This window comes from Triturus cristatus, chromosome 8 (genome assembly GCF_964204655.1).
Source record: "Triturus cristatus chromosome 8, aTriCri1.1, whole genome shotgun sequence".
Lineage (NCBI taxonomy): Eukaryota > Metazoa > Chordata > Amphibia > Caudata > Salamandridae > Triturus > Triturus cristatus.
Window position 1 is genome coordinate 1496969818 of NC_140591.1, and position 23868 is coordinate 1496993685.

Genomic DNA, 23868 nt, shown 5'->3' on the forward strand with positions numbered 1-23868 from the left:
GTGTAAATATCCTCAACAATCAAAAACAAACTATTAGTGTTATATCTCCATCGCGTCCAACATTCCAATTAAAATTAAGTGTAGTGTCATAAAGAACTGAAGGTACAGTAAATATAAATCAAAATTAATAATATCGAGAAAGGTAAAGGGGGATAGAAAAAATTATAATACTTTGTCTGTACTATATTTTACAGATTTTCAATACCTACAAAGTACACAAGAAAATCTTATATAGAAGTTGCGTCATATATAAAGAGAGGATGGATACAGATGCAACAGTGCACCTCCAACAAGATTCCTATAAAGTTGACATCAGGTTTGATTGAAAACGGCAAAACAAGAGAGTATACCAGACTTGCACGATTAATAAATACAGATTTAACTAAAAAAATAATGAAATTCATTATCTGTATTATGACCGTGTTTAATAGCACACAGTCTACAAATCCATTTTGCCTCTTTCTGTCTCAATATTAACTCTCGGCTCCCACCTCTGATTGGCACATGTTCGATGCCATGGAACCAAAAAGTCACTGTACACATCGTGTGTGGCATGGCAGGAGGAGACCCCACAGTACTTACAGCAAATAGAACTAGCCTGGCTTACTAACGGTCAAAGGGAATTCTTGGGGGACGATTTGGAGCTGGACGAGATAAGAGAAGCCATAATGCAGATTAATAGCGGCAAAGCGCCGGGGCTGGATGGCTTGAGCATTGAATTTTATAAAACATACATGGACACACTAGCCCCCTTCCTGAAGGCAGTTTATGAGGAGGCCTTTGAAACGGGATCACTCCCTCCTACTATGCGAGAAGCAATGCTAGTCTCATTACTGATACCTGGGAAACCCCCAGAATCTACAGATTCATATAGACGATGATCAATGATAAACTGTGACGTCAAAATATTGGCAAAAGTTCTCGCTAATAGGCTAACCCTGCTAATGGACAGGCTCATCTACCCCGACCATGCAGGTTTCATACCAGGCCACTCAACTTCGCACAATTTGCGGACTCTTTTCTCTATAACTGCATGACATCGACCAGGACGAGCAGGCGGTGGCAGTCTTTTGGACGCCACCAAAGCGTTCGATTCCCTGGAATGGGGATACCTCCTGGCGGTGTTGACGCACATGGGATTTCCACCAAGATTTCTCCTGTGGATCAAACTGCTGTATAATTAGCCCTGCGCCTCAGTTCTTCCCAACGGGGAACGATTCCCAACCTTCGACATTACCAGGGGAACGCAACAGGGTTGCCCCTTGTCGCCTTTAATATTTGGGATCGCCAAGGAGCCATTAGCATCCATGCTCCGCCAACATCATAAACCCTATGCCCTAGACTCTCCCACGCGACCCATTTTAATATCATTATACGCGGACGACATCACATTGTATGTTCGTAACCCGGCAGACGGGCTTCATGCCATGATAAGAGAAATAATAAAATTCGGGGCTTATTCGGGAATAAACATTAACTGGGGCAAATACCAAGTAATGCCGCTAACTGACGCCACTGCCTCATTCCAACTGGAATATCCACTGCTGTGGAGCAATGATGAGGTACGCTACCTGGGGATAAACGTCACCAGAGAAAAGGAGGAATTAATGCGCGCCAATTATGGGGTAGCCCTTGCCAAAGTGGAGGACCTGATCAGTAGGTGGATTGCCCTCCCCCTTTACATCTTGGGTCAAATAGCTCTAATGAAAATGGTCATAATGCCCAAATTTTTATATCTATTTATGAACATTCCCTTCCCCCCTGGACGCCCATTTTTCACTAGACTCAAAGGTCAACTCATACGTCTTGCATGGAGATGTAAACAACCCAGGATCAAATAGAGTACCCTCACGCTGCCTTTCGTACAGGGCAAGTTCGAAGCGCCAGATCCTGAACTATACTATCTCAGTGCACAGGTGCATTTCGCATCATACTGGTTTGCCCCCCCACCTTTATGACACACCTCGCAGTGCAACAGGGGACCATGGCGCCGACACCGCTGAGGGGATTCCTAGGTGCAGATGACAAGACAGCCAGGGGAAGAAACTCCACTATAATGTGTACAAACAATGCATGGTGTGCCATAGCCAAAAGATCTCTCACTCCTATGCTGTACTCCCCTCTACTTCCCCTATTAGACCAGTATAACCTACCAATCACACAGGAAGGAATCTGTAAACGTATGCTACTCCGACTGGGCCTCAACACATGGGGAGATATGTACCATAAGGGATCACTCAGAGACGTCACTGCATTTATGAGCAACACACCTCCACCACAATGGATAGATTCCTATACATTTGATTGTGACAGGCTGTCAAAGCGGCCACCCCCGCGTTTCTAGAGGAACCCCCACATTGATCCCATTAGATCAACTCATACGGGGAGGGGCAACACATGCCATGTCCCGCATATACAAAACCTCCATCAGGGCAGGGACACACAATACAATGAAAGCTAAACAAGGATGGGAGGCAGAACTGGGTCATCCTATCATTGAAGAGGCCTGGGAGTACAGTTGCCAACAAACCAAGCGCATCACTGCCAGTAGTAGATTTAGAATCATTCCTTTTAAATTTCTACACCGAATGTATTATACTCCGGCGCGGTTACATAAACTCCAGTTATGGGACAGCGACAGATGTGGACGTGAAGGCGCAGGCTTTCTGCACTTGGCGTGGGAATGCAAAAATATAGCGACTTACTGGGCAGAGATAGGCAATGCATTGGGTGACATGTTGGAGGTACACTTGGAGTTGGCGCATGAAATGGGTCTCCTAGGATACCTTCCAGGTCGCAAAGGCCATGCTAAAAGATTCCTGGCGACAAGCTTACTGATTGCTAAGCACAAAATAGCTTGCAGGTGGGGACGGGGCAGAGCACCCACGTTTAAGGAATGGCTGACAGACATTACATATTGCCAGGAGCAAAATAACATTTATGCAGAACTACTTCTCACCCGCTCAAGACCACGTGACATCTGGAAGCCACTCGCTCGATATATGCTCAAAATGGCTGCCACAGACACAGATGATGAGGGTGCACCACTACAGATCAATACATCCACTGAGGCTCAGGGGACATATGGACATGAGACAGACACCTGAGGGACCCTATGTAATATCACAGCTGACACATACGAGTTTGCAAACAACTGAGTGACGCATTTGAGGGACATAAGCTATGGAGACACCTCAGAGAGTTACCGGAACATTTGGCAGCGCTGAGGAACACCACCCGGGGGACTGAAGGGCGATAGAATCACACCTAATGAGACACCACTATTAATAGATAGGCCCATACTGTAAAAACCGGGACATCTCCCCTATCTCTTGTAATCCTGGGGAATATTACGCCCCGATATTAGCCGTACTGTTGCGCACAATGTAATAAACAACCCCACTGTAACTATCAGGAAACTGCTGTATTGAAAATGATCAGCTTTTATGGGAAAGTGTTTACCCAGCTAGACGCTTGTTGTGATACTCATTTTTCTAGTCATGCTACTGATGATTGTAATGCACCAAGCCTTATGTATGTTTTTTATTTTTTTTTATTTTTTTAACAGCAGATATCCACTGAAATGATATATTCATTGAAGAATGATGTAGTGTGTACCACACTCTGAAAATGCTGTATTGTTATAATAACAAAATACCAATAAACAAAGTTTAAAAAAAAAAAGTTCTTCGTTGATGAATAAGCCATGCACCTCTGAGTCACTGTTGTCTGTCTTTCGGATTCCTTCAGGAAACGCATGTTGAGAGAGAAACTCAGGAGCATATTTACAAGGGCATTGCACCACAGAAGAGTCACTGTTTCCAACGCTCCCATGCCGCAATGCCCAGCTCCAAATTTACAAGGCGGCGCCAAAGCAATTTGCGTGGCTTAATGCCCCCTTGTAAATATGGTCCTCCTCGCTACAGTTTTCTGTGGCAAAGGGGAGTACTATGGGCATTGCTGTATATGTTCCCACGCAACACCCATTACTTTTTCACATTGTCCCAGATATACAAGGGTCTGGAAATCTAAAACAGCACCAAAAACGACCGCCTTTCAATAGGGGGTGTTAATGTGGCGCAACAACGAAAAAAACTTAGGGGCATATTATCAAGCACGGCGTTAACATTATCACCACTTTAGCGGCAGAAAACTGCCGCTAAAGCTGTGATAATGGGCTTGATCATATGCCGCAGAGAATTCCAATAGAAGCCCATGATGGCACCAGAACATGGGCTTCTATGGGAATTCCCAAGGGCATATTATCAAGCCCATTATCTCCCCTTTTATCGGCAGTTTTCTGCCGCCAAAGCGGCAAAAAATTTTAACGCCGTTTCTTTATAATATGCCCCTTAGTTTCTCTCCTTTTTTGCTCTTTCTATGTGTGATGCATTTTGCAGCACACATAGCAGGAGAAAATGCCATTGGTGATTGTTTTTAAGCAGGAAGGTGCACCTTCCTGCACAACAATAATCTCTGCAACACAGGCACCTTTGCACCATGGTGCAAGAGTGCATGTGCTGGCACTAGGACACTTTTTTAGCACAGGGGAGAGCACAGGGGCCATATTGAATGGATGCATGAATGAAAGAACATTTATAGAGCAAACAGTACTCATAAAGAGTGTCCTGGAGCTGAAAGGACTCTATCCGACACATTGCTGCACCCAAGGGGCAGGAGGCCGGGAGTTAGTTATGAAACAGCCAGGTTTTGAGCATTTTCCTGAAAATGGAAACATCAGACACTTTAATGAGAGAGAAAGGAAGAAGGTTCCCAGCGTGGGCTCCAAGTAGGCGAAAGGAGCGGCCGCCAGAATGGGCACCTGTATCCTGGGGACGGATGCCAGGCTCACACTTGAGGACATCAGAGTTCTTGGGGGCATAAAGTGCGTCACTCTCCATCTGAGATACTCCTCCCTCTTCCCTGGAGGGCCTTAAAGAAAAGTGCCAGGGCCTTAAAACTTATTATTTTTTGTTTACAGGAAGCCAGTAAAAGGACTTAAGGAGAGGGGAAATATGCGTCCTAGGCTTGAGCGCAAGGACCGCTCCAGCGGCTGCATTCTGGACCGCCTGTAAGCAGTAGAGCAAATATTAAGGGAGACCTAGGTACAGGACGTTGACGTAGTCCAGTTTTGAGATGATCAATGCCTGGACCACGGTCTTCATATGTTCAAGAGGCAAAAAGGGGAGACATTTTCTAAGCATTCTTAGAAGCCCAAAACTTGAGTCTACTAATGACTGGACCTGAGATCTCATCAAGAGGGTACTGTCCAACTTGATGCCCAGATTTTTGACAGATCGGCTGGAGGAGGTGTCATATCCGAAGGACACCAGAGTTTCCACTCCTCCATGGGAGGGGAGCAAAAGAAGATGACAACAGATTTTTCAGGGTAACATTTTAACTGGTTCTTCCTCAGCCATGAGAATACTTTCGAATTGATTTTATCACCTTAATAGTCATCTCCCTTATCACAGGTTAATAGGAGTTGTGTGTCGTACGCGTAAGAAATAATTTTAGCGCTGCATGCTTCTACCAGTTGCGGCAAGGTTGAACATAGTGGGACTCAGTATCGAGCCCTGGGGAACTCCACTTTCAGGCTGGGGATGTGGGCCATGAAGGGGGGTCCAGACTTTCTGGCGTCTATCCTCTAGAAAGGAGGATAACCAATACAGAACAGTGCCACCTATTCCATAATCCTGTAGCCTGTTTATAAGTCTTGAGTGCAGCACGGTATCAAGGGCCGCAGAGAGGTCTAGTAAAATCAAAATGGCTTTTCCCCCCGATCTAGAATCTCCTTGATAAGCTCAGAGACTTTTGAGTCCAGGGCAGTCTTTGTACTTTGGTTGGTTCTGAAACCCGACTGGCTCCGGTGTAGGAGTTGATTTTAATCAGTGTAATCAGAGATCACTGATTGACATATTGCTCTAAGGCCTTAGAGAAAAACGGTAATAGTGAGATAGGTCTGTAATTTGCTGACGCTGAGGGGTCAGCAGAGGGCTTCTTCAGGGAGACTTTTAGCACATTCTCAAATGCCAGGCACATGGCCGGCTGTCAGGGAGGTATTAAGTACCTTATTTGCCACAGTTTATAGACATGGCCACCGATGACATCAATTTTGCAGGGCATGGGTTGGAGGGGGACCCTGACTTCAGACTCTTGATGATATCCAAGGATTCCTCAGGTTGAAGCAGAGGGAACTGTACAAGAGTCGGGCCATCAATAGAGGCGGGTTGCGCTGCCTGGGCTGATTGGTGGCTCAGTCATGATCCCAAGGACCCCCCTTGTGAAGGAGTACTGAATGGCCATGATTTTGTCATGAAATAAAGATGCAAGTTGGCTGGTCTATTCGAGAGAGGGGGGGTAAAGCCCTGGCAACAGATGATGGGGCAGAGAAGTCTTTCGCAATTTTAAAGACCTTCTTGCCTTTGCTGCCGGACATCTCAATTTTATCTTTCGGATAGCATTTATTAGACTCCCGGATTTTAGTGTAATGTGCCTTCAAGCACTGTTTGTAATCCAATTTGTTGTCAGAATTTTTTACACCACTTTCTTTCAAGGCGTTTGCAGGTTCTTTTTCTCTGTCTCAGTGCCTCATTGAACCTAAGGAGCTGAAAGTCTGGCTTTCTTGGGGGCAGTGCTGCACCCAGGCCTCGATATAGAGGGCATCTCTCCCAGGTTCGCCAGATAGCAGAGGAGTGGAAGTACTCAGCGCCTCCCTCAAAGCAGGAGGAATGACCTGGCAGAAAGGTCTATGAGTGTTGACTCATTTTGTTGCAGGGGTCTGATGGCGCCTTACAGGTCTAGGGACTCTAAAACTAATAATGTAGTGATCTGACCACACTAAAGGAAGGGGCAGATCCACCTTGAGCTCTGATTTGGAGAAGATTCGGTCGAGGGTGTGGCCCTTATTGTGCATTAGGTGGGAAATATAAGCGAGAAAGTTGAAAACAGTGAGGGAGTCAGTCAGGGAGATGACTTCTGGATCATTGGGTTTGTCCATATGGATATTGAGGTCACCCAAGACCAGAAAGTGGCTATATCTGAGGGCCAGGGGGGAGATTGCATTGTTAACGGATTTCAGGAAAGGGCCAGCAGGTCATGGAACGCTGATGGGTGCAGATGGGCTTCCTTAGGCACACCTTTCGCACACCAGCGGCGCGCCCGATGCACACGTCCACTGAGCATAAACGCAGCTCCTCTGCTTACATGCATTCGGAGAACTAGAAAGAGACCTGAGCAAGATCGCACCGCTCAGTGTCCTCCCCCGAGGTGAAACTCGGTCTGAGCCCAGGAAGGAGAAAAGGTTCCCGCCACCCCACCAACATCAGATTCAACAACCCCAACAGTAGGTGCTGCAATACGTTTAATAAAATAGGTTTAACGTGCAATGTGTGTCCAATAGAATGCCAAATAGGCAATTAAAAAAGAATAAAAGCATGATATTATGCAAAATGCGGACAAAAAAAGCAACCAGTGGCAAGGGGAGAGCAAGAAACAGGCTAAATAGAGGCAAGGTATTTTTGTAAATACAGCGCATCCCTGCATTAGGAAAATGACTCAGCTCAGCACATCAAAATTGCTTGCAGCACAGCGTTGCGCAATTTTGATTGTAATTATGCCCTTTAGTTTAGAAAAATGGCTAATGGTTGCAAGAGCAGAAAAACAAGCAGATCAACAAGCTGCTGAGATGGAAGCAGGAACACTGCATAACAAACCAGTGTTGATCATGAAAAGCAAGCTAAAAGTGGATGCACACAGGCTGACGTCTTTGAAGAAGAAAAAGTTATGCTTCTGATGTGGGTTTACATTTCCCCATGAAAGTAAATGTCCAGCCATAGCACAGATTGCAAAGCCTGTGGGAAAGAAAAACACTTCATAGCGGTCTGCAGAGCAAAACAGAAAATAAATGTGTCACAGCAAGAAGAGAAAATGGACGCCAGAAGATTTCAGAAGCATTCTAACCATGCCCACAAGGCCAAAAGGCAACATCAGGTACGACAAGTAGAAACAAAGCAAAGTCAATCATTGTCGAGTTCATTCTACAAAGGCTCTTCAGCACTCTTATCAAGCACTAGTGAAGAAGATGGATTTGTGTTGATGTTATCAACTAAGGGACGACATGTCCATGTAGGACAAGCTGCTTGTAAAGAAGATCTAAAGTCATAGAATAATCACTAAATGAAGTGACAGGATACATTTGGACACTGTCCCAAAATTACTCTTAAGGTGAACAGTTTCCCCACAAACTTCATTATAGACAGCGTTTTGTCAATTAATATCATGCCAGAAAGAAAATTTAAATGCTTATCTCCTGTGATATGCCTCACCCCATCAAGCATGAAAGTGTACATGTGGGCTGCCTCTAAACCGTTACTGAGTCAAGGGTCGTTTATAGGCACCATGCAAAACAAAACAACATCAGTGCAAGTGCCTATTCATGCCCTTGAAGGAACTTGGACGAGTGCATGCCTGCTGAGCTTTGCCGCTGACATAGGACTGATATCTCTCAACTACAACCTCCGTGCTCAGTCTGAAATTCTGATTCAGTTTCAGTCATTGTTTCATGGCCGAGGAAGACTTAAGACACTAAAACTGCAAATTCACATTAATGAGGACATTCGTCTTGTTGCCCAACATCACTGTAGAGTCGCTTTTCACTTACAAGAAGCCGTTGGCAAAAAACCTGCATTATTGTTGAAGCATGGCATCATTGAACGCTCCAAATGTTCTACACAGTGGGTGTGGCCCATAGTTGTGGTGCCGGAAAAGGACAGAGGAGGTGCAGTGCACATCTGTGTTGATATGTACCAGGCAAACAAATCCATCTAAAGAGAAAGAAATCCACATAGCGGACATGATCATGCAACTGAACGTAGCCAATTCTTCTTACATGTTGACCTGTACTAAGGATATTATGAACGACAGCTGTAGGTACATTACCACTTTCTTGACTCAGGTTCATTTCTTCAGCTACAAAAGTCTGAGTTTTGGAGGGCATCCTGTTGTAGATCTATTTCAAGATGTTATTCACCAAGACTTTCAACCGGTTACACATGCTTCAGTCACAGTGATGACATACTGGTATTTGGGACAACACAAAAGGAGCATGATAAGGCTTTATACAAACGTGTCAGTTACTCGCTGATTGCTGTCTCATTTTGAATGCAGCAAAGTGTGAATTTCACAAGACCAATCTTATATTCTTTGGGCACAAATTCTCTGATGGGGGAATGACTCCTATCCTGGATAAGGTGCAAGCACTATTATCTACTTGCCCCCCACAGGATGTAACCATGTTGTGATCCTTCTTAGGCATGGGCAGTTATTGCTCAATATACATTTGTAACTTTGGTACAGTTAGCGCCCCATTAAGAGACTTAACAAAGAAGAGTGCTCCCTTCCAGTGGTCTCCTGAATGCGACCAAAGTTTCAAGGACATAAAATATGCGATTGAGAATGCAATCAAAATGTCCTATTTTAACCCCCAGTTACATTGACAGCACAGAAGATGCGAGCCCGGTGGTGCTTTGAGCGATTCTTACTCAACACAATGGCCATATGAATGCTCAGAGACCCATTGTGGCCTATGACATTAGAAGCGTGTCTGAAACAGAACGTGCCTATTGTTACCCAGAAAAGGAGAGTATGGCTGGAGTGTGGGCCTGTGAACATTTTCATGTGTTTCTGTTTGGAAAGCACTACACTGTCATTATGGATCACCGGACATTGCTCACTATTTTTGGAAATCCGAAAGCTAGCATCCCCCCTTGCATCAAGAGAAAGGGGTTGCAACTGAAAGAGCATTACTATGCAATGGTACACAAGCAGTGGAAAGATCAAAACCCCACAGATTATTTTTCCAGAGTGCCGCTAGAGCGCCACATTTGAACATACAAGCGGATGAAGAGTATCTCAACTTCATTGTGAGGTCCAGCACACCAGCAACGCTATCTATTGAACAGATTTCTGCTGCAACTAAAGCAGACAAAGACATGGTCATCCTCAAAGACCTCATTACAATACAATTGTGGATGGAAATGTAGTGAGTTCTCCCTGAATACGTACATACATTGTTAAGTTAGCATAACCACGTTAGAGGTTAGAAAGCCATCTTGCTGCTTTTGCGCACGACACTGCGTTTACATGTTATTTCTTAAACAAACTGCTGACTCGAGACTTGCTTCACACGAGAGCAATCTGTTGTTACAATCCCAAGCTCTGCGCAGCGACCTTGGTCTGTACATGGTGTGACAAACAGTCTGGATTATTACACAATGCATGTTTTCCACTCTAGGATGATCGACCCACTATTTAGCCATAACACACGCGCAGCTGCAAAAACCTCAAAGTTGGTGCTTTTAATATCAAAGACATCATGTTTATTATTCAGACCGAAGACGAGCCTTCCTGCGAGAAGACTCCTGATGCTCCTGTGATGTGATTTCACTAAGCTGATCTTTGAGGTATGGGGTCCCCTATTCAAGCCTAAGAGACCTTCTATTAGCATAATAATAATATTAGCTTCTTAATAAAGGGAAGGTGGTAGTATCCACTGTCATTATAATATGATCACCCCTTTTATATTCTATGGTATTGTAACTATGTTGATGGTTTTGATTTTAATCATTTGTCTGCTTGTATTAGCCAAAGTACTGCATCTTAGGACACGTGGTCTATAAAAATAAACTCTTTTTATTTACACCGTGTCTCTGTTGATTATTGTTGTGGACTGATGTGAGAATAATATACGAACAGGTATTTCCGATTCCCACCATTCCTGAGAGTATACTGAGTCGCTTGTTCTGGGTTGTCTTTTCATTGGGACCGCCGAGCTAAATCTCGGATAACGAATGGGACACTTATGCTAGCCGAATACTGGGTTCTGGGTTCTGAGGTGAGTTTCTGGTACACCACAATTCACTGAGGTCCTGGGGTTCTACGCATAGTTCTGTGTATAAGCAGAATCCCTGCAACATTGCGCACCTAACGTGTGGTCTATGAGTTGAAACGCCTTAGTAGTGCTTACATTTAGTCCACAGCACCCTCATTCTTGTTTCCGGATAACAAGTCTGACGGATTTAAACCTACCTAGTTCTATTGATATAGGTTCCTTCAAGCTTGATCATTAAAAAGGTTATTGAACCCTTGTGCTACTGAATACTTGAAGTGTAGCTTGTCCTAATGTCGGTAGATATTGCGGCGCATAGCCGTGCGGCACTGAAACGTCATTTGACGCAATATGGGGTGCCGGACGCGGGCATGGACGTCATCTTTGTGGTGGGAGCCGATGCGGCTCATCCTTTTGAGTTATTCTACTCTTGGGTGACGATTCCGGCAGTCAGTGGGGACGACGATACCTTTCATTCTTACACTGCCACTGCCGTGCCAGCTAACTATGCGCCGTATAGGACACAGGAAATACCAACATCTGCTTGGCAACATCAGATTTGGTTTAATGGCGCCCTCCCCCATGTGGTTATACCGCCGAGAATGGGCCCTTTATCAATTGCGGGGGCCACTTGGCCGGTACTAGCCGGATTTACGCCTCATCCCCCTTACCTCACGGTGACGGTGGCTGAGTTGCGTGTACTACACACTGCCCTTATAACAGTATATAGGGCGTTGGTGCAGTATGTGTCGCGCACTGTGCAGGCGGGGGCGCCTGCTGGTGCGGGACAACCTAATGATCGTCACGCGGTGGTCATTAGCCCTGTTATGGTTAATTCTGTTATGAGCAAGCGCCCCCTCACAAGGGATGATTACCCCTTTTGGCTTGCTGAAAAATTCGACCAAATAGAGGCGGTTTATCCGCATACAACTCCTGTGGAGAAACACAGGATCCTCACCATTAGTTTGCCTAAAGATTTAGTTCCCCATATGGATGATTGTGTTTCCTGGGGTAAGGTTTTTGCTGCAACGTACGCGCAGTGCTTTGGCACTCCGTCTATGTTGCAGCTGCCCTCCGTTATTAAACGTGTTCAAGAGAACCATGGAGCGGAGTCTGCGATAGAATTAGGGATGCGGCTCCTCGGAGATTTTGGCCTGGTGGCTACCATGATAATGGGAAACCTTAAGGGTGATGCGTTGCACTTTCAGGTTCGTAATGAACTGAAGAAAGTTGCTGAAGAGGACAAGCCGCAGGAATTTGCGAAAATAATCTCTGGTGCATACCGAGATTTAGGTCGTAGCTCTTTAGGAGTTAAGCCTGTGATCAAAACTCCCGATTTTAAGCAGCAGGGTAAGGCAGAAACTTCTGGTAAGGATGACCGGCCAAATTTTCCGAAACAGAATTGGCGGTCTAAACAACAGGGAAAGCAGCAGCAGAAACAGGGCTCTCGGCCTGCCTCTCCCGTACAGTCAAGTAGTGAACGCACTTAGGATCTGCAAGATCGTGCTACTATTAAGTCTCCTGATAGATTTCAGGTTTCTGAACAGCGTTCTCCTCGTTCTTCACAGGAAACATCGGCTACACAGTCCGGTGGCGGAGGCGGTGGCAAAGGTCGGGGTGCTCCACAACAGCGTGACCAACCCCGACAGACTGAGGGTAAAGGCAAGCAGGACGAATTTGCTCGACAAAGACCCCCGTTTCAGAAGAAGAAAGTGGCGGCTCTGACGGCAAGGTATGCCTTAGATAGTGCGGACACAGCTTCGGAACCGGACACGGGCGCTGACGCTACTGGACAGCGCGGCGGAAATTACCATAGTCCGTCAAGCTCTGCGTCCATTTCTGGCGGTGACAGCAACTGATATATTGGTTACTGTTGAAACAGCTGACACCAGAGTGGCTCCCCCTGACAGACTTTATGAAATAGTCTTATTAATTGAGGGTGACATACAACGTACTATAAAAGGGATCTTTTGGGATAATCTGACCACCACCTATGATATCCTCCTAGCGGAGGCAGATTGGCCCCCAGCCTTCATTTTGGAAGCTCCAAGAGGGGAGGAGGTAATCCTCCCGTCCTTTGCGCACACAGTGCCTAAGGACCAGGCTGAAGTGTACGCTGGGGAGTGGGCGCTGGCGCTTGCGCCAGCGGTGTATCGTACTCAGGTGGGTTGGGACCGATTGTCCCCCTGCCATGAGATTCCATTGCGGTCTATGCCCCAGCCTCAACCCCAATATCCCATGCGTCGTGAAGCTAGACCCCACGTCGCGGCGATCCTTGAACAATTGGAATATCAGGGTGTTATTGAAACTTGTGTGTCCCCTATGAATAACCCTTTATTCACTGTAACGAAGCCTGACGGCTCGTACCGTTTAGTTTTGGATTACCGGCACCTAAACTCCCATTGCCGGACCTGCGCGGTACAAAATACACATAGTTCGGCTCTTGTCGACAGTCTCGTGCGTAAAAGGTTTAAAACGACACTTGACATTTCCAATGGCTTTTTTAGCCACAACCTCTCAACACTGAGTAGCCAGTGGACGGCGTTTACTTCGGGCGGCAAACAAAAACAGTTTACGAGATTAGCCATGGGCTACAAAAATAGCCCTGGCGTCTTTTCCGCTCGCGTGGTTTCTCTCTTAGAAAGAATAGACCCCGAGGCATACTCCTATGTTGACGATATCTACCTCACGGATGATGAGCTGATGCCGCATCTGTCTCGAGTCGACAATATTATAGTGAGTTTTGCTGACTATGGCTACAAATTAAATTTTGCGAAGTCTCACATCGCGGAATATACAGTGTTGTTTTTGGGCTACGAGCTCAATAATGAAGGTAAGGGGTTAGCTCCCCACTTTCTGGAGAAGTGCGCATGCTTAAGTGCTCCTACGACACTGAAAAAATTGCAATCTCTGCTGGGCTTTCTGAATTTCGGCCGTACGTACATTCCTGATTATGCCCAGCGTATCAAGCCGCTTTACGCCTTGGTACAACCCACATTTTCGAAGTCTAGCTGGCAGCTGGAACATTCTAAAATTTTACAGTCTTTACAGGCTGACCTTCTTGCTTCACAATATTTGCTGACATGTGATAACCGCACTAACCTGGTAATAAGAATAGTGCCAGGCGCCGTGGGTTTCACGTATTTGACGTTTAATGAGGGCGATACAGTCCCCATTGCGTACAAATCCCACTTGTACACCTCTGCTGAATTACGTTTTTCCGCGGTCGAAAAAGTTCTGACTGCTGTGCAGATGGCGATCCTTAAAGAACGCGCACTGTCGCATGGGAAACAGATTCTGGTTGTAACACCCTATCCTGCCTTAGAAGCAGTGACAAAGGCAAGTGTACCCAATTCTAAAGCTTTGCATCCACGGTGAATACAATGGGCCACAACACTGACGTCGCCAGATGTCACTTACATCTTTGATGCCTCATTACAGACTCAAGAGTTCTTGCAGTATGAATTCGTTCATCCGGCACCTCTGTCTTTGCGCCCGCTCGAAGAATACCATTGTGTCATATACACTGACGGGTCTGCGCAGCCCGCAATTGGATCGAAGCACGCTTATTCAGCGGCTTGCGCAATTGTCGTAGGTACATTCGTAAATGGTGAATTCCAATCTGATGCAGTGCATACGCAGTCATTGGGTGATTGTACCGCGCAATTGGCGGAGCTTCGGGCTCTAGTGCTTGCACTTGAGTTTGCTGATCCCCGAGTCACTACTCTTATAGTGAGTGACTCCTTCTACTGTGTCCAGTCCTACAATGACAATTTACACTTCTGGTCTCAGAATGATTATCGAGACACGAAAGGTAGCACAATTAAGCATAAAACGCTTTGGGTTCGAGTGGCAGACTTTAAAGAACGTCTCCCTCTCGTGAATGTAATTCACACTCTTGGTCACCAGAGACTTGGTGTCCATGCTGTCGGCAACAGCTTAGCTGACGAGGCAGCAAAAACAGCAGTGGCTACATACTTAGTGGCAGCAGTTACAAGATCCAAAAGTAAGATTGATGATGACATCTTGGCAGCTATTGCTGCTACAGAGAAGGGAAGTGATCACCCGAAGGGTTTTCCTTCTCGTTATGTTTATCGTTTAAGTCCTGATAACATCCCATTAGTGAAGATTAACGACGTTGGTGACAGAATTATTCCCAACGCGGACTGCAGACCAGCACTGATCCTAGCTGCGCACGAGGGGTTGGCGTCAGCCCACGCCGGTGTGTCAGCTACAATATCTCTGCTACAACAACGTTACTGGTGGTTTGGTTTATATAAACAAGCGCACGCTTATGTTCTTGATTGTGACATTTGCCAACAGATTAAACCTTCTACTGTTGCGCGCCCACCACAAACACAGTTGTACATATCTAATAAACCATTTGGTTGTGTTTATTTGGATCACTGCGGTCCTTTTTCTTCTGATACTGCGTACAAGTACATCTTGGTTGCAGTGGATTCGTGCACACGTTTTCTATGGGTATGGCCACAAAGGAGTGCTGACTCGCGGACTGTCATCAGGGATTTGCGTGTCTTTGTGGGAACTTTTGCGTGTGGTACCTTTCATTCTGATCAGGGCCCTGCGTTCGCCTCTAAGGCTTACAAGGAGGCTATGAGAAATTTGGGGATCCTCGTCAAATTTTCGTCCCCCTACCGACCTGAGGGTAATAGTGTGGTGGAACGAATGAACCGTGACTTAAAGCAATCATTGACAGCACGTGTTTTAGGCACAGGCCGGAACTGGCTAGCCCATTTGTATAACGTCCAACGTGCACTTAATAATCTCCCTAGAAGGTCTCTGGGTGGGCGGACCCCGTACATGATGCTCTTCGGAATCAGAATGTTTGTCCCAGACCTTGATGGTCTAGACATGGCGGCGTCGACCGCACCCTTTGACGTAGATGATCACTGTGCTGTTTTGCAGACTCTACAAGAAACCAGAGACACTCTATCGAAGGAACACTTGCCCTCCACATCTGAAGCTGAAGTTCAGGTTCCGGTAGTCGGCTGGCTACCCCGAGTTGGAGACCTGGTCCGTGAGAAGGTGGAGAACAAGAAGGAGTTCGGCCCCTCTTATCGTGCACCAGTTCCAGTGCTTGGAGTGCAGGGTACAAGAACAGTCATTTTACCTCCACTTCCTGGTCGCAAAGAAAACAGGTACATCTCTATTGACAATGTCAAACTTCAGCGAGTGGCCGATACTTCTTAGTATGACTCCAGCAGTTTCGTGCCAGACGATGCAAAGAAATTCATTGTTGGCTCTTGCTTCTAACACCTTGCCTGATGTTGCCATTGAGATGCAATCCGTTACTGATCCCTTGTTGATACCACCGGCTGGTGGTTTGCCCGAAGAGACTGAGTATGCTTATCCTACACGGGGTCCCTCGCCTGTTTTACAATCTACAGCACTTGGCCAGTCCCGTTTCTCCTTTGACACTAACTCATTGCCCTCAACTCCCCCATCGAACCTTGCTGTTTTTTTCAGCTGGTTTAAGAGACATTTTTTGATTGCCCCTTGGACATACGTCTGGTTGATGCTTTTCAGTATTTTTTTGTTTATGTCAATTGGATTTGTGATAGTTTTTTTCCGTTTGGTGGATGGCCACTATCTCAAAGAAAGATCGACAATTAGACTTATCAATGGAACTTTGGCCCCCCACTCCTCGTCCCACATCATGAAGAGGGACCAGACTTTTGTGAATATTACTGCCTGGCCTGTCTTGGATGGAATCGCGTGGGATGCTGTTAAATTCCAAATTCATGGGCCTACAGAGGTCATTAATGTTCCTAATGTATTTCGTATTTCGATGGGTGATGTGGTTAGGCAGAACATACGTTCTGATGATTGGGATGTACACGCCATTGAATCACTGTTTTCAGATTTGAAGTATTATGCCGCTTTTGATGCTGAGGATTTATATGAAAATGCGGCTAATTATGCGGAACAGTATTGTTTTCAACATTATGGCAATCACTTCCTGCATAAAGCGAATACATTTAGAAATTTTGTAAATTTTACCCAATGGGAACACTGTCCTACTCCCTCTTTCGGAAGTTCACATACCCTAGTTGATAAGTATACTTATTTTACCGATTTCAGTGTTTCCAACCGGGCAGCATTTTATTTTAAGGTGCTGCCTGAGTCTGCCGCAAAGGTTCGACTGACACACACAAAGTTACTTTATTCCAAAGTCCTTTATGGACGAGTTGTCAATCAAAGGTTATGATCTATGGAAGGCTACTATTGATCTTAAGTCGGTTTGGGGTTCCAAACCGTGGCAGGTTCAGGGTACAGAGGCTTTACATCGTGCCTGTCTTATACCAAATCATATATTATTTTTAAATTCATCCATCTTCCAAACCACCTGTTTTGGATTGGCCACTTCTAAACAATTAAAGTCACCTTCTGTGCCGGATCTGGGCGCTTACCCCAATTGGGATAACCACACGGATCTGTCCCTTCCTGCTTTGCAATCATTAGTTTCAAATACAACTTTCAATATTTCGAAATTAAATAGTGACGGTTGGTTGGTTTGGCAAAGCAGTTCAGACACCTGTCAACGTCGCTTTCTGGGGCTGAAACCGGGGTATATTCAGGAACGTGTGAACCCTCGGTTTGAGTCGGCACATACTGTAACTACATACTCTGTGGGAAAGTTATGTCAATCCTGGCTGCGACACTCCACCTTGGCTTCTGTCAAAGTTCATTTATCAAAGTTACATGACAAAATAGATTTGAATGATTTTGTTAAAGGTCCTGTGGGTGGCAGAACCAAAAGGTGGGCGTATGCTATTTACAACGAAGTGTGGAAGTTGTCGCAGATTGAGGCGGCTTCCAGATTGAGAGCTATTGACCAGGCAAACATGGAAAAGGTTTTAGCCGTTATAGATAATAGCATTAGCACTCTCTCTTCCAGAATTTATACATTAGATAATATTGTTTCGTCAGTTGTTGATATTGTGCATGATGATATGTCTGTATTATATCATGGTCAAGACCAGTTGCGTTCTGTTATGCAGTTTGCATGGACATTGCAGACGTTAAAGGCAGGGAGGGTCCCTTGGGACTATCTGAACACTACATTGTTATTCCTTCCCTTTAACCTTACTAACAAGCAGCGATTTATGTCCATGAAAGATGCTACATATTCATTGTTACATATTGAAAAATTAGAACCGTTACCTTTCTCTGTGGCGGAAATCAATTCAGCCACGTGGCTTATACACGGATTGATAACTCTGCCGTTCGCGCTTTTTAAATTTACGTCTTGTATGAAACATTATGCTCTGGGTAGATACGAACAGCTAGGCACCGCTTTCATACATGAGGTTTGGTCCCTCCCCTTTACGTATAGATGTACTAGGGACGGAACTGAGGTTTATTTGAAGGGTGAGGAATGTACCACGACACCAGATCATTCCTTGGTATGTAGGCACATTCAATTACACGGTGCATGCAATGTACAAGCCCCGAATTTGGCCTGCGTCCTACGAGGTGTCCCAGTGCCTGTGATTACGCCTTCTTTCACGCTGCTTGCAAACGGTAGTTATTTAATTTTGAATAATGAAGCTTGCTGCGGGATGTTAGTGGGAATCCCATACATAGTAACTGTATCGCAGAAAGTTGTCTGCTGCAATAATGTTCTCTTTCCACCCCCGCATGGGAGGCTGGATGTTTCCATCTGGCCTTCGATTCCAACCTTGAAAGCAGAGTTCAACAAGTTGAGCAGAATAAGAGCTCTATTGTCCCAAAAAGAGGTGCCATTGACTTCCTCTCGTGAAACATTTGTCCTTCACGTTGCTAATACGCGCACTGAGGTACAGGCGCTTTTGAATACTGACCTCCCACTTCATTTTGGAGCTTTGATCAAAACAATTTTCAATGCCTCGTCCACGACCGGCCTGGCTCATTTTTTTAAACTTGTGGGCTCAGGCCTCGTGACCTCTTTCCAAACTGTTTTTGGTGTGATTCCGACATTTTTTCATTCGATTTTCTCAAGCATCTTTGGAGGTGTTCCGCTGCTTCTGGCGCTGGTGGCAGGTGTGCTGCTTTTACTTTTTATACTACGGAATGGCTGCTCTTTCTGTGCCACACGAGCACCTGTCCCGTCTGCGTCTTCTTCGTGATAGGATGCTTGACTTTTATGGTACTCTGCCATTGGCGACTCTGAGCCTAGCTTATGGCTTATCCTTCAGGTATTCCTACTTCACCTGCGTGCAACCTGTATTTCACTGCCTGGATTGTCCCTTTGAATGGCCTCTGGATTTGTGCTTGACCAACCTGGTGTCTCCGGTGCTGGATTTCGATCGACTGATGAGGCCCTTAGTGTCTCACGAGTTGGCCTGTTCTGGTGTCCGGATTATGGCCTGTGGTGCGGCGCATGGTATCCTGGGTAATTGGGACATCTCAACGGCTGCCTACGACTTCTTGGCTATGAGCTATTTGGAGGAACATTCCGGTTGCCCTCTGATTGTGCTAGAGGCTCCGATGGTTGAAGAACACGTATGTTCCTTTTCTTTGATGGATTGGATGGCCATGACTTTCAGTGGCCCTGCAACGATTTTTTGTTGGAAGCAGTTGCCACGTATGCTGCCTATACATTCATGGATTAACTGAACTGTCGTCCTTTGCGCCTGTGCTACTGGACAGCAACCTGGCGCAGCATTTATTTTTTCTTTCTCCTTTTTTCTCTTCCTGATGGTTGTTTTGAGTTTTTTTTTTACTTGCATTTTTTTTTTCAAAAACCCCTGTTTATTTTTTGGTCGTTTCAGACTTTAGCACATTCTGAAACTTTGGATTGGTTACGCCTTGTTCTGCTCTGTCGAAACTGAACTCTGCGTTCTCTATTTTCTTGCCTATTAAATAGTGCTTCGATCAAGGGGGCATGTAGTGAGTTCTCCCTGAATACGTACATACATTGTTAAGTTAGCATAACCACGTTAGAGGTTAGAAAGCCATCTTGCTGCTTTTGCGCACGACACTGCGTTTACATGTTATTTCTTAAACAAACTGCTGACTCGAGACTTGCTTCACACGAGAGCAATCTGTTGTTACAATCCCAAGCTCTGCGCAGCGACCTTGGTCTGTACATGGTGTGACAAACAGTCTGGATTATTACACAATGCATGTTTTCCACTCTAGGATGATCGACCCACTATTTAGCCATGACACACGCGCAGCTGCAAAAACCTGAAAGTTGGTGCTTTTAATATCACAGACATCATGTTTATTATTCAGACCGAAGACGAGCCTTCCTGCGAGAAGACTCCTGATGCTCCTGTGATGTGATTTCACTAAGCTGATCTTTGAGGTATGGGGTCCCCTATTCAATCCTAAGAAACCTTCTATTAGCATAATAATAATATTAGCTTCTTAATAAAGGGAAGGTGGTAGTATCCACTGTCATTATAATATGATCACCCCTTTTATATTCTATGGTATTGTAACTATGTTGATGGTTTTGATTTTAATCATTTGTCTGCTTGTATTAGCCAAAGTACTGCATCTTAGGACACGTGGTCTATAAAAATAAACTCTTTTTATTTACACCGTGTCTCTGTTGATTATTGTTGAGGACTGATGTGAGAATAATATACGAACAGGTATTTCCGATTCCCACCATTCCTGAGAGTATACTGAGTCGCTTGTTCTGGGTTGTCTTTTCATTGGGACCGCCGAGCTAAATCTCGGATAACGAATGGGACACTTATGCTAGCCGGTTACTGGGTTCTGGGTTCTGAGGTGAGTTTCTGGTACACCACAATTCACTGAGGTCCTGGGGTTCTACGCATAGTTCTGTGTATAAGCAGAATCCCTGCAACAGAAAGTTTTCAACCCTTTTCTGATGAATTCCAAAAATGGAAATGATGGAAATGATGTCCCAAGAGGGTATTATATTGAGAGGCATGAGAATCGTCATGTCTGAGAGCCTGAGACAGCAAGCCATTGAGCTGGGCCATGATGGCCATCATAGCATTATAGCTACCAAAGACTAATAAGAGATGATGTTTGGGTCCCTCACCTAGTTGAGAAAGAACTGAAAACCTGTCACCTTTGTGAGTGTTTATCCCCCTATGTGACGCTGCACCCTTTGACAATGTTCAACCTTCCTGCGCATGCCTGAGATAGTGTTGCAGTTGATTTCTATAAGCCTCTAGGAAATGAACATCATCTCATGGTAGGCACTGATGCATATTTGTGTTTCCTTTGGTGGAAGACTTATAATCAACAACCCATGACATAGTCATTGAGAGGATTGATGACATCTTTGATGCGTTGGGCAGCACCAACTTTTTCAAACCTGATAATGGTCTGTCTTTCAAAGCAAGCAATTCAAGGGGTTTCTTATCCGATGCAATGTCAACAACCAAAGAAATACACCTTTCTGGCCTCAAGCCAATGGTGTTGTTGAACGATTTCTGGGCACAATCAGGAGGGTAATTTAATGAGTATCAATAGAAAGAGTCAATCTAAATCAATCCATGTGTCAAGCCCTTCATTCCTATTGATCAACTCCTCATGTTGGGTTTCAATTTAGATGCCCCTACATCTATACCGAAAGTCTTAAAATTAGGATTTTTCTCAATTTAGTAGTCCTAAGTCTAAACTTAGGACTACTAAATTGAGAAAAATCCTAATTTTAAGACTTTCGGTATTCACAGAAGGCATTTAGGAGTCCTAAAGTTAGGAGTCCTAAATATACTACTACTAAACTGAGAAAAATCCTAATTTTAACACTTTCGATATTCACAGAAGGCATTTAGGAGTCCTAAAGTTAGGAGTCCTAAACTTAGGACTACTAAATTGAGAAAAATCCTATTTTTAAGACTTTCGGTATTCACAGAAGGCATTTAGGAGTCCTAAAGTTAGGAGTCCTAACTATACTACTACTAAACTGAGAAAAATCCTAATTTTAAGACTTTCGATATTCACAGAAGGAATTTAGGATTCCTAAAGTTAGGACTCCTAACTTCTGTGAATTCCGAAATGAGTAAGTGCCTTCTGTGAATACCAAAATGAGTAAGTGCCTTCTGTGAATACCAAAATGGTAGTACGTTTAGGATTTTGTCTTAAGTTAGTTCTGTGAATCGGGCCCAGGGTGTTCCGTCTATTGCGGTAATACCTGATGTCCTGAAACAAATTCAAAAAGAATACGGGGCAGAGCCTGCTCTGAATCTAGGTATGAAATGACTAAAGAACTTCGACCAGGTCTCAACAATAATATTATCTAATATTAAAGAAGAGGCAGCAGCAATAGCAATCCGCCCAAAAAATTAAGGGAATTTGATGTAACAGAACATCAACATGAACTACCCAGAATAATAGAAAAATCCTATGAAGAAATAGGCAGAGACAGTTTGGGTGGAAAACCAGTTAAACCACAACCGTCTGAAGGTCCTGAAAATAACTCAATTAAACATAACCCTACATCTTCTGAAAAGAAGTGGGAAAACAACAAACAACATTAAAAGAGAAACATTCTCAATCCCGAGGTAGGTCTCCTCAAAAGGAGCCCTCTGACAGGAGGTATAACCTCAGGAATAGGGATAATTTGAATAAACCTGACAGGTATCAAGATACTGATACACGTTCCTCTCGTACCTTTCAGACATCTTCAAAGACATCCGAAAGAAGAGGACGGTCAGATAACAAAGAAGAACGCGTGAAGTCCAGAGACGATAAACACGTTCATAAAAAACAAACCAAAACCTCAATTCACTAAGAAAAAGGTAGCAGGTCTGAAGATCACAACTCAAGAACGGAGAATGGGCTCAGACAATGCCGGACAGTGCAGCAGAAGTAACAAAAGCTCCCCAGAACCTGAAGGAACTTCTGGAGATAGTGAATTTGAATGAGTACATCACAGTTGAGACTGTAGACACCAGGGTTAGTTCTCCACAAAAGTTATATGAAATAACACTCCGGATGGAGGGAGACATGCCAAGAAAAATGAAAGCACTCTTTTGGGAAAAACTTTCAAGGGGTTATGACATACTTCTAGCAGAACAAGACTGGCCACCAAAATGTGTCAGGGATTGCCCACATGGCGAAGACATCATTATGCCAGCCTTCTCCAACCATGTTACGATAAATGTAAAATATGCTTATGCTAGGAAATGGGCAGTTGCCCAGGCCCCAGCATTATAAAAAAATCATGGAGGATGGGATGAGGACTCACCTCATCATAAAATCCAATTACAATGTCAACCTACTGCACAAAGACAGTAGCCAATTAAGCAAGAAGCGAAAAAACAGGTCAGGGAGATCTTACATCAACTTGAATACCAAAGGGTGAATGAAACATGCACCTCAGCAATGAACAATCCTTTGTTTCCTGTTTCCAAACCAAACAACACATATCGTCTAGTTTTGGATTATAGACACCTGAACACTTGTTCTAGTACAGAGCTAATGAATAGCATTGTGCGTAAACAATATAAAACCACCTGGGATATTTCAAAAGGTTTCTTTTGTCAAAACATAGCACCTGAAAGTAGGTACTTGACAGCTTTCTCAATAATGGGGACCCAGCGTCACTTTTGTCAACTCCCACAAGGTTTCAAGAACAGCCCGGGGTTATTCTCAGCAAGAGTAACAGAGTTACTACAAATTTATGATGACGAGACATTGTCATATGTCGATGATATCTTTCTGACAGACGATGACCTGGATAGGCACTTGAACAGGGTAAATACCATTATACTAAATCAAGAATTGCCCATCTCAATGTCCTTTTCCTAGGATATGAGCTTTCAAGTGAAGGCAAAAGCCTGGCAGCGAACTTTTTAGAAAAGTGTGATCTGCTCCAACCTCCAAAAACACTGAAAAATGTAGTCGATTCTAGGTTTCCTGAATTTTGGAAGAAATTACATTCTAAATTACGCAAAAAGGGTTAACCCTCTCTACAACTTAATCAAACCTGATTTGAAAAACAAAGATTGGACACAGGAATACACAGAAATCCTGCATTCACTTCA